The sequence below is a fragment of the Rhipicephalus sanguineus genome, chromosome 10, assembly GCF_013339695.2.
Source record: "Rhipicephalus sanguineus isolate Rsan-2018 chromosome 10, BIME_Rsan_1.4, whole genome shotgun sequence".
NCBI lineage: Eukaryota > Metazoa > Arthropoda > Arachnida > Ixodida > Ixodidae > Rhipicephalus > Rhipicephalus sanguineus.
The window spans coordinates 121,984,777-121,997,179 of record NC_051185.1 but is presented as its reverse complement, the minus strand read 5'-3'; the positions used below and the strand labels follow the sequence as shown (position 1 = coordinate 121,997,179).

The 12,403-nt window shown below is 44.0% G+C and overlaps 1 protein-coding gene across 1 annotated transcript in view; it reads right to left on the bottom strand.

The window, feature by feature from the left end:
• Positions 1–6,840, bottom strand: part of LOC119372409 (putative protein kinase C delta type homolog) — a 559,671-nt gene extending 552,831 nt beyond the window's left edge. Inside the window, 1 exon segment of the mRNA XM_037642881.2 lies at positions 6,414–6,840. The gene's annotated coding sequence lies outside the window, so the exon portion shown is untranslated.
• Positions 6,841–12,403: the final 5,563 nt, after the last annotated feature.

Here is a 12,403-nt window from a genome sequence, read left to right as displayed (position 1 = left end):
AATATGACTGTGGGGTCATGACATGAATAACGTTAAAATCCTGTCTCGTACGTCGTCAAACCCTTTCCTCCAGACACGTGTGGCACATACCCGCTTAACACGGGCGCCTGTGTACGGGTATGCGCCACAGGTGATTGACAGTTGATATCTAACCAGGAACGGCGAGAACAGACATTGGTAATTTAAATGCGAGGGCGTTAAGAAAAACCTAATCTGCAGCGTTGACCCGACGAATGGAATGAATGGAAATTGGGATCCCAGCAGGAATCGAACCCAAGCATTCTGCGTGGCAATCAGGTATCCTACCACAGAGCCACGCCAGGTCTCTAAACTGCTTTGGAAAGACAGCCTATGCAGGCGTAATATCGGTGCAACGTCAATTGTGGTTGTGATGCTTGCTATCTAATATTACAAGCAAGCAATAAACATTATATGATATTAATACGATCTGTACTCTTACGATACACGCGTCATATCAGATTAACGTCTTTGGTTCCAGTGTTGACTCTGCTTTTATAGCAGCCTAATAAACATTACATTTTTATTCTTATGATTCAATAAGCTATATTGAAGCATTGCTCGACCCCTGAGGAATACATTAACGAAAGTTAAGTATGATATTCACATCACCGCACGGTAAAGAGCACTTAGTCCGCCAGAACGACGCTGTGTCCTCTACATTTCTTGAGCTAGGCGATGGACTCACGCTGACCGAGCATGATGCCAGACTGATTGACAGCCGCTTTGTAGACTAGGCTACGTGGGCCTCATACGCCCAGGTAGTCCACGAATACGACAAGCGCCATCCACTGATGTTGGTCTGCGTAGCACTGTCCAGGCCTACCAGCCTCGACGGCCCACATCTCACCAACGCAAAAGATGAGCTGAGATTCGGACATGTCGCCGGCTCTATCGAGAGACAATTTGTCGACGAAATGACCTAGGCATCCACGAATTCCAACAGCTGTACTATACCTCATACTTCACTACACATGGACCCCTCATCACCGCGATCACAGCCGGATCCGATAACAAGTCATGACCGCACTGATCCCGGTGTTGATGACCTTGTTCTCGCACGTTTCACACAGGTTTGTGAAGCGTGCGTGTGTTCTGCATCATAAGGGACAAGTAAAGCGCTTCATATCAGCTTACCGCTTCTGGTGTTGGTAATACCCACGTTGCCGTCGGCAGCGTTACCCAGCTGTAAACAACTAATTATATAATACATATGCGGCTGTTCAACGTATATGTGTGCGTATAATATTTATATAAATCTGTAGCGTCATTTTGTAATGTTTCGCCAGTAAAAAAAATACGCCTCGGTGACCTTTCCGCCTCGCGCTTCGCATAACATCGACTCCCACGGTACGTGGGATCTGCCGAATTTTTTTACAGTATATCGAAAGCTTAGGTTCCCTTGAAAGTTTCCACCATATAAAGCGAACACATAAAGGTGCCAAGAAAAGCTGTTTGCAGTTCTAGTCATGGCCTATAAGTTAAGGATCAAATTATGCTTGAAGTTCTACAAATCAATCAATGCTTAGCTATATCATCCATCGACTTCAAGTGATTGCGCGTACCAAAAGTAAGTCCGTCGGTCCAATTTCGTTCATCCCGTAATGTTGTCGAGGGCCTACTGTAGGACTCCTTATTCATTGATTTCGTTAAGTCGAACACAAGTTTATTTATTTTCATTAAGAGAGACACACACAAACACGCACATACACATCTCGGTATGCCTGCAATTATTTTCAAGCTTTATAGAACACAGTCCTAACGACAACAGCGAACAAAGATTAGGAAATAGCCCTTGCGTTTCACTATGTTATCTCTTGAGAGATCCCGAAATGACATCTCTGCCTTACATTATAGTGATCAATACGATGCACAAACGATTGCCCGAAGAGATTATGTGACATTGTTTAAGGTGACGTAAACTGTGCCGCAGATGCTGATATTTCTCAGGAAGTTATCACCAATGTTCGGCCGCGCGATACGACATAAATATACATATGCCACTTGCGTTGCTTCTTCAAGGAAAAACCTGCAGCAACACAGCTCTCGCTAACGAGTAAGACAGGCATATGGCATGGGAATTAACTGTAATGCATCGGAGAACATTACCGAATAATCACATCAGAAATCATTAAGTCGACAAGTTCGACATACCAAACGCTGATGTCCTTGACTCAGGTTTTTCTATACAGGCATGATGTGTTACAGAAGAAAATTGCTTTCTGTGTATTACATGCTTGCAATTTTATAAAAGCGCGTGCTTTTAAACTGAGGTGAAGACATCCTGATAACATCGACAGAATTTACACATGACAGAGCGTCATAAGCAATTCCGTAATTATTGACGTTCTTCAACGTTGACGGCATTGCCACATGAACAATTGCGACTGGGCCAACAACGCCGTCCTACGTCATCACCGTTGATGGTGCATCAAGGGTTTTGTTTTAAGGACGGATTTACTGGGTGACTGAGCGTACTGTATTGCCAGTATTCGAAAGTGAATTATTCGCGTGTAAAGTGTGTTTACGTACAGCATTGCCATTCCTCATGTTGTGTAGATTTCATGAAAGAGCATAACCTTGGGCATGTTGGTAATCCATGTTAACTTTTACAGCGCACAAAAACAAGAAGGATTAAAAGCACTTTGTTTGCGTCGTCCCTTTCTGTCTTTCTTTTTGTGTGCTATACAAATTAAAGTGTAGATTGCAGTAGACGTGCCATCGTTAGAGTTCATAGTCCATGACTTACAATTGATAAGAAACCTGTATACCTTATCTGTTTCCGTAAAGCAGCATTTATGCAACCTGTACCAATAAAAGAAGCAAATATGCATTGGTAATAGAAGGTGAACAACGAACAGCTTTATTTTTAGTATTCTCTGAGAGTTGTCATTCCTCTTTTTTTTTAACTTTGCTGCAAACATATTTCATCACCAGGTTACATTGTTTACTGTAACGGGAGAACCTAGCTACACGAGTAATCAGTCGCAGAAATGATAGGCTGTGAGATTCCACGGATCGGGTCACACCTTTCGCGAAACCGCTATTGAGTTAATGGTAATATTTAGCGCGTTTGTGTTCATGCCAACCTACTACATGCCAGTTTATTAAGATTTATTTTAAGAAAGTGTTTATTACGCGTCTCCTTCTGGCGGTACACAGACCTTTTGATATATTTAAGAGTAACTGCCAGGCATCGACAAAAGATGTGCGCTTACGTAACCTGTAACATTGCATACAAACAAGACCCTTTCGATATGTATATACAGGGTGTTTCAAAACATGTGTCCAAGCTTTCTCAAAAATTCAGTAAAATGAAATATTTGCTCGGGGCTTTCAGAATTGCTTTTTCTGTGGCGGCAGGAATCTTAAGGTAGTTAAGGACATCATTTGGACTGTAATTAAGAAAGTTACATTAATTAACTTTTTAATTAATGGAGTTAGGTGATTGTGTCAAATGGGAGAATTGAAGTTTTTCATGCGAGGAACCCATCCGAGCTTTGAGATTTCGAAAAAGCGTCCTGTAGTAATTGTTGTGGCGTAATGAAATTCAACGAAATGCGACGGCTTTCAACAGCGAAAGCCATCGAATTCGGTTGATTTTCATTACCTCTAATTATTACTAGAGGCCGCCTTTTCAAAATCTGAATGTTGGGATGGGTTTCTGGCACGAAGAACTTCGATTCCCCAATTCGACACAGTCACCTAACTCCGCTAATTAAAAAGTTAATTCTTTTAACTTTCTTAATTACTGTCTCAAGTCATGTCTCTAACCATCTTAAGATGCCTAGCGCTACAGAAAAAGTCATTCACTCATTTTGGACGTCTCAGAAGAATATGGTAGTTGTGTTCTTCCATGTTTCTGTTTTGGTTTTGCCATTGAATTTGGTTGAATTTCATTATTTCGTAATTATTACTAGATGCCACTTTTCCGAAATCTCAAAGTTGCGTTGGGTTTCTGGCATGAACAACTTCAATTCTCCCATTCGACACAACCACTAAACTCCGCTAATTAAAAAGTTAATCAAGTTAACTTTTTATTTACAGTCGCAAATAATTTCTTTAACCATCTTAAAATCCCTGCCACTACAGAAAAACCAATTCTGAAGGCAGCAATCAGATATCGCATTTTCCTGATTTTTTGAAAAGGTTGGAGACATTTCTTGAAACACCCTGTATATATTTTTGTTTTAAAATTTCATCACGAGTAACTTATTTGTGATGTACCAGAAGTGAACAGCATAAAATAAAGAAAATGCACTGCACTTTTGCTCACCCTGCAGCAATCGTGAGAAGTAGAGTGGGTGAGACAACATTATTAAATATCCTGCGAATTGATGGCCTTGGTCTAGGCCGCGCCCGGGGCAGTAGGGAAACTCTTGTGCAGTTCTTGTTTTTCTATATTTGACAAAAACGAATGTTAAAAAAAGAAAAAAGCTACAGCAGACAAGAACTGATACACCGACACTTACAAAAAATGAACGCTCTATTCCTAAAGTAATTCTTCCGATGAGGCATGGTTTTCGTATATATCAGAGACCGTTTTCCCGTACTAAACCAGAGTAATAATAAAAAAAAGCTGGAAATGTTTTTCTATAGCGCTTCTGAGGACTAGGTACTGGCTTAGTAATGGCCACAAACCACCCGGAATGTGTAATTTTACCGCAGCTAAGGAAGCTTTTCTAATTAGCACACTCCAAACAACATGTTCTACCTTTTTCCAAGCGAAGCAGGTGCTGCATTTGGGGAGAAGCAAAAGCATTATTGGAGCTTAAACATAACAGACATATTAAGGGAATTCTGCAGCAACTTTTAAAGGCCGCGGAAACATCAGCGCTAGCTCGCACGACCAGGAGTATTTAAAAAAACGAAGATTAAAAATGTGCTGTTCTGCTTTTCAGAAGTAACAAAAAAAGTGATGACTATCAGTTGATTACTGTATCTGTTGCAGCACGGGCGGTTCCCGTCTGCATTGTTAGTGGCTTCTATGTATCATATTATCAGCGGCCTGACGGCTTTAACCTGCCTAGCGAAACCATCGAAAAGAAATAACTCGAAGTTTAGGAAGAGTCGCGGATGTTAGTTCTCAGCACTAAGAAAAAAGAAATTCCGCCCCTCAGAGATCTTCCTAAAGCATTGAAAAAGTGGTTCATTATTAAAAGCATCCATAAAGAACCACGCTTTTTCGCAGTATCAAATAAGCAGAATGGTTTTAGTGCGCGTTCAAGATATTTGTGACTGGAACTCTGAGCGAGCGAGCGAGGAACTTCATTGAAAAAGACCAAAGGGATCGGGAAACCAGTCTTTTCTGAAGTACGCGAGATGAAGTTTTGTTCAATTGTTAAAGCGCAATTACTTGGCCCTTGTTATGTCTGTAAAGTGCTGAAGTAGATTTTTTTGGGAAAGACAAGTTTTTATGCACAAGATTTCGCTTATCAAAACATCACGACAATATATTCATGCCCTGCTTCGGTTAAAATATGACGCTTCATGAAAGTGCAAATTTAGATAATTTTTAATGAAATATATGCGAACATGGTTTCCTGCTAGCACAAACGTGAAAAAAAGAAAGCTGCCGCCAAAAGTATGCGTGTTAAATGTATGTAAGTATGTGTGTAAAACAATCGTGTTTTAGATAACGTAACATCGACATCCATTATCGCCGTGTCTAGTCCTTGCGCATAATGCACATTCAGTGTTTGCCACGAACTGCCATGCATAGCTCTGAACTGCACACAGTTCGGGAAACAGGCAACGTTTGCATAGAGCGCAGGATGTTTACCACTGTTGTTGCGTGTGGTGTTCGCTGCTAACGTTCTTGTTATCTGACTACTGTTTGACGATTTGCTGTTCCATTTCGCGAGAGTGAAACAGAGAGAGGCATTGGCAAGCTCGTTTTAAGTAAAATAAGAAAACGCATTGAGGTAAGCTTGCGAGGCTTGAATAAGAACATATTTACGAAATAAAAAAGAAAAAAAACGCGACATGTAAATTATTCAGTCGCCTAGACTATCACCCTCAATCCACGCAATGAAAGGTAAGCATCACCAGTGAATGACTCATGCACATGACGCGTATGTATGCGGAATGGGCGGATAGCGCTGAAAGTCATTTACGTTCATGAAATGCATTAGCAAAAGCATGCTGAGTAAATTTTCACTTGTATTACAGTTTATTTTTAAATATAACTACTGGACAGCGCTTCCTGTCTTGTCGAATCGCAGCTTACACGCTACGCAAATGTTACACTTAACAGTTACGGCAAGACTCGTTGATGCAACTGCTACCTAATGCAAAAAAAAGAAAACAACGTAGAACAAATAGGTTTGAACGAAAGGGAAGGCTAGAGTTGTTCCAGGCGTAATAATCAATTTCGTTAAGCAAACATCTCTTACCTTAAACTTCAGATGATAGTTGATTAGTCCAAAGAGCACGGGTGGCGATGCAAAAGGATAAACGGATGAAACAGCACTTAAACCGAGCAGTAGATGTCAGGGTCTCACGGCTATCACGCCTGCCACACAACAGACGACACAACGCAGCGATGTAGGCGTAGCAGACGAAACAATTAGCGGAAGAGCAGCGGTGGTGCAAACTAGAAGCACTCGGCGTTGCGTTGTCCCAGTAGCGTCAACGCGATGCCAGGAAGTTTCGCTTTCACTCGAGTAATGCTTGAGCGGCGTGCGTAATGCTGCTTTTGCGGTCGAGACCACGCGCTCGTGTGGCGTCAATATCCACAGCCAGCTGCGCGGCGGTGTCAGCTCGTGGTTCTGGAGAGGAGCCGCTCGCAAAACGGGCTCCGCCTGCGAGCTCGTCGTCTGCTCTGCGCTTTCGCCGGAACCGGGAGCACTTGGAAACTTTCTCCCGCGGCGTGGCGCGTTTGCACCTACCCTCCGCTCCCTCCCGTTCCACGTCGAAACCCTTTCTCCTTCGATGGCCGAGTGGCCGAACTCTTTGGCGTGCCTTGGGTCTTTTCTGGCTCAATAAGAGGTTCCATCCATGGAGATCCTGTGAAGCCATTTGCGCGTCCTTCACATGAGCGTTACTTTTACGCTTAAATTTAACGACCGATCAGCTTCGTTTATAGGCTTAGAAATGCGATAGCAAATGTATGTGAGGCGTTTGTCTACTTTTTAGTCTTTTTGGCCTCCTTTTACAGCATATTCATGTGGTTTAGCCTCACCATAGAGAGAACGGAGATCCCTAATCATTCTATACGTGTGCGATCCGAACCCCCAACCTTTGAAGGTTGTGGGTTCAGATACCACCGACGGAAAGGGTACTTTTTCTTCCACTTTAATTCCTTTCAATTTAAGTGAGAATAATTGAACTACAATGACAAAACCACAAATAATATCCCCTATGCTTTCCTTAGCCTAATTGTCTGTCGGTTTCATTAGTCAACTATGCTTTGCCATTTTAGTTCATATCAGAAACTTTGAGTCGACAGACACATTGCTAGGCTTCCATCTTGCCTTTGCTTTACTTTCCGTCCATTTTCACTCGTTTGCCCAAGCTTTTGCTTGGCAATTGTTTTCCCATGGTTTTCAACATGGCTCACTCAGGATCTTGGCGTTGGGCGAATGAAATTTCGTTTGAAGTCCTGGTATACCTTGGCGATGGGCGAAGTCGGTTTTGAAGATGGGTCAACTCAATTTTCGAATTGGGCAAAGCCAGTTTTGGAGGGGAGCCAAGAACATTTTTGTGTGGGCTCGGTCGGTATCGAACATCGGTGAACTCAGTATTCGAATGGCGTAGACAGTACTGGGCGTGGACCGCCAAAATTTGGGTGGTGGATTTTAGTAGTCGGCCCAGCTGATTTGGAACATATGCCAACTCAACGCTCGATTTTGCGAAAGTCAGCTTTTGTGGAGGGCCAGGTCAACTCTCAACCGAGCCCAAATAGACTTTTCAATGGTCAAATTTAGGGTGGGCCATAATACGTCCTATATATGACCAATACACTATGCCATGCATTGTTGTTAATTTCCTGCAGCGTCATTGCCAAATTGGGTATTGCTTGTTGCGTTGCCACGCTTACCCAATGAGCCCAGCTGAAGCCTCACGTTCTTTTGCTGACGTAGGCGAAATCCGGAGAGTTAGCGCCGAAGTGCTCCCACACTAAGAAACCTTAGGCCTTCGCTGGTGCAGAAGCACAGGTGTGTACTTTACCGGCGCATACTTTAAGGCTTTAACAACACAGCTGTTTAATCTTCAGGTTCAGCCAGCCATCGCTCCAAACAAAAAAAAATGGACCGGCATCCCGCCCGGCGATCGTGAATGTCCAGCGAAGCTGAATCGAACACCACCCATGCTGATGGGGGAGGGTAGAAGAGGGGGGTATGATTTATTAGTACTTTAAGGTAATGGTAGTGATAATCGCTGTGTGGTCGCTGCGTTAGACTATGATTGGTTCTGAAACCATTTTCGGCAAGACGAACTTGCTTCTTTCGTGAAGCATTGCATTCCCACTGTTCCTCTGGTGTCTTTAATTTCCATGGTCTACCCATTGCAGTATTACAATGAACTGAATGAGTTGCTAGACGGGGCTTTTATATATGAAGGCGGGAAACACACGCGCGGAAAAGGAGGGGCTTTTTTAAACTCGTTGGAAGCCCTCGTGTGAAGTGCAAAGCAACTTCAGCGTAATCTTTACTGGGAACGAGTGGGAGGGTGTTCCCATTGCTCACAGGTCTGCTATCATCCATCATGCGGCTCTGATGCTTGTTTTGTGGTTTTCCTAATTGAAATGAATACTGACTTTATACTGTATGCCTGATTGCTATGAAAGATATGCCGTATGCCTGCAGTTGTTGAAGTGCCTGGATAGCCAATCGGTTAAGACGCTTGCCTTCAGATCGCGGGTTCGAATCCCGCCACCTCGCGAGAAATTTTTTTCGCCAAGATTTTCTCTGTTTCTCTTTCTTTCCATCTGTGGCTTTCTTTCCACATACCCGCTTGTAATGATGATCGTTATCTGTTTACTCCACGAAATTTTCGAACCAACGGGCGCCATCTCCTTGGGAGCACGACACATCCTCGGTGGCAATGACATTTGTAATCACTTTTTAAAGTGGTTTCCTGCTCACATGTGTCAGTTTAAAGAAGGCCCCATCAACCTCAACGAGCTGGCCTACTCCAAGCCTCGAGGTCTGACATTCGGCGCCCACGGAGGTTCTCCCCAGATCACGACTTTGGAGAACAGAGATCGCCCAAGCACATACAACGAGATTTCACAGTACTTCTACCTAAGCAGGAGGGTGTACCCCCTCCTCACAGAAAATCAAACAGAGCTTAGGCAATGACACTTCGACTTTTACAGACGGGTTCGTGCCCAAATTTGGCTTTATTTCACAAAAGTTTTCCCGATACGTACACTAGCGACTCGTGCCTCCGTCGCGGAGAGGTAGCTAACTTAGAGCACATGCTCTGGCGATGCCCTTCGTTACTAGGCAGTGATCAAGGCAACCAAGGCAAGCGGTGCTCCGCCATCGGAAGCCCCAACAAAGGGGACCAGCACTGGGCCGCCCAGAGAGCCCACGATGCAGTGTTCAGGCTTAGCCTGCCCGTCCCAACGTGGGAGAAGCCCACTGCGCGCTTAGTCAGGACTACTAATGAAGTTTCACCAACCAACTAACCAATTAACCGACCGACCGACCGACCAACCAAAGGTATAGAGCTTCTCTGTAAAACCTCGGCGAGTATTTACTTTATCCAGAGAATCAAAGGAAGGTATAATGGTAGAACCCGTACCGAGAAATATACATCTAAACATAACGCACGTGCCAATGCTATCATTAAAAATATGAACCCCCTCGATGCCGGGATTTCTTTGTTAACGCTGGCAAATATGGCATGGAGAACAGGTTTGTAATATCAGTTGTCGGCGCGCGTGGAAAGCTAGTGAATGCAGCATCCATTTGCACGAACAACGCTCACTTGGCGGAAGAGAATGCGATAGTCTTGGCCATACATGTTGCTAAGAATCCCACGACTATCCAATATTCTCCGACTCGCGTATGGCAGTCGGGTCTTTTTCGGCCGGACTGACAGCGGAACAAGCAGCGAGCATTGGTCATAAATCCTTTCATATCACCGCGAACAAGGACAAGGGAGGACACTACATTTCGTGGTTCCCGGCTCATGTAGACAGTGTCGTTAATCTGGAGGGGTGTAATCCCAATCAGTGGGCTCACTGCCTGGCGCGAGATTTCATGCCCCGCGCTTGTTCAGACGACCCAGCGCTTCTCCTGGATTGTAAGCCCTACAGACTCCTTATCTACATTCCGCGAGGTTACCTCGCATTACGGATTAAGCAAAAGGACCTTCCCTCCCCCTAGTCCCGACTTGAATAGGACTCAGTCGGTCACGCTCAGGTTATTGCATACACGAACGTAACCCACACCTAGAGCACTTAATCGTCTTGATCCTGACTTTCCGCAGTCCTGCTCTAAATGCGGACACGATTCCTGCTCTCTTATACAGATACTCCGGCTGTGCCCATCCAATGTGAGCTCCGGTCTGCACAGAAGATGAAGTGGATGAAGCTCTTCGAAGTTCGGACATCATTCTTCAACTACAGGCTGTCCAGAGGGCCCGTGCCGTCGCCGAGAATCACCACCTCCCGGTTCCTACCTGCATGGAGCCACCGATTCGATAGGGAGCCCTAGGCCTCCCTTCGTCAATTTCCTCAGGACTACTAAGTAAACTTCTTGTCACTGTCACTGTCATGCACCACAGAAAACGGGTATGTGCCAAGCAGCTCCTATCATAGAATAGACATGCACAGTGTAATATGCAAAGGAAAGTGAGGAGGAGGAGGAGGTGACATTTGAGGGTGAGGAGGAAGGAAATAAGGAGGGGAGAGGGCAAAGCATGGCATAGCCTTGTAGCGTATACCATAGGAAGGAGCATAGCATAGCCATTCATAGTATAGTATCGCAAGGAGGTGGGAAAAAGAAGTGAAGGTGAGGAGGAAAGGTCGAGGCGAGAGGGTAAACCATAGTGTTGCCATGAACAATATAGCATAGCAAGGGGGGGGGGAAGAAAAGTGAGGGTCAGGAGGAGTGATGTGAGAGTTAGGAGGAAAGGAAAAAATAGGGCAAAATAGAAAGAGATAAAGAAACAAAGAAAGAAAGAAAGAGAGAAAGAAGAAAGCACAAGATAAAGAAAGATGAAGAAAGAACTCAATCTGCGCTCGCCAGGCGGTGGCGCTTGCTTGCCAGCTCTGATGTTTACTCAAATTTCACAGATATGGATCATGATTTAATTTTTATAATTTAATAATCTGTAAAGATATAAACCTGGTGCTTCAAGCGACAGGTCTTTTACTAGAGACTTTGTACTTCCTAACGCTATTATCAGAAGTGAACAGGTGCCTGCATACTGAAGAACTCGGATATGCTAGTTGTCTAAAGTCTCAATATAGCTATCATCTGAAAAAGCAGAAACGCTAACACACAAACAGAAGGGCTGACATTCTAGCAATACAATTTGGAGGAGCCACTCCCTGTGTTATCCAGAGCAACTTCTTTTTTGTGCTGTTGGCTCAGCGTTTCCCCAAAGTTGTGCCTTCTTTAGAAGATTCGCTTATCGAGCAAAGCACCCTTTAGCGCTGCTTTTCGCTTCGCGCACCCTTTTGTTGATGGAAGCGTCGTCGGAATTCTTAATGAAGAGGTACTTTTGACTAGCAGATAGTGCCAGGCTGCAGGCATTGTCAGCCGCTCCTCTAAGTTTAAGGAAGGACTAATGTTCGTTGCTAAATTAAAACAAGTACACACATACAGCTACCGCCTGTATTGGAGAGGCTGAAAGATGCGACAAGAAAAAAAATGCATTTATGTTGACTGCATTACACTGCCGTGCGTTTTACGTTGTTGTCAGTGGCCTAGCCAGAACACTTTCCTGGAGGATGCAGAAGTTTGGCGCACCTCAAGTGTTTTAACAATTTAAAACGGTAAGCAGGGCAAGTTGGGTGGTTAACAAATTCGAATTTAGATTTTAAAGCAAACAGTACACAATAATTGCGGAAATACCGGCTTTTAATTATTCTTCCTTGTTTCGTTCGCGCTGTTAATTCAGACGTTAGCCTCAGAGAGGATAGACAAATGCGTAAGTCACGCACAGTGCCTACTGATGGCATCATTGCAGAGCTCTTCCTGATAATAGACCATGCAGCGTTGGATTTCTGATTCATAAGATCAGGGAGAGTAACAAGCGTACATTGAGTACATTTAAGGAAAGGGTAGGTGACGTTGTGGTAGTTATACTTTCAGATATAGACAAAGAAAACAGTGCAAGCATGTAACAGCTCCGAAATAACAGGATGTTGTTCACGATGGTGAATTAGCAAGGGCAAAGATGAACTATATTGTATTTTCCAGTC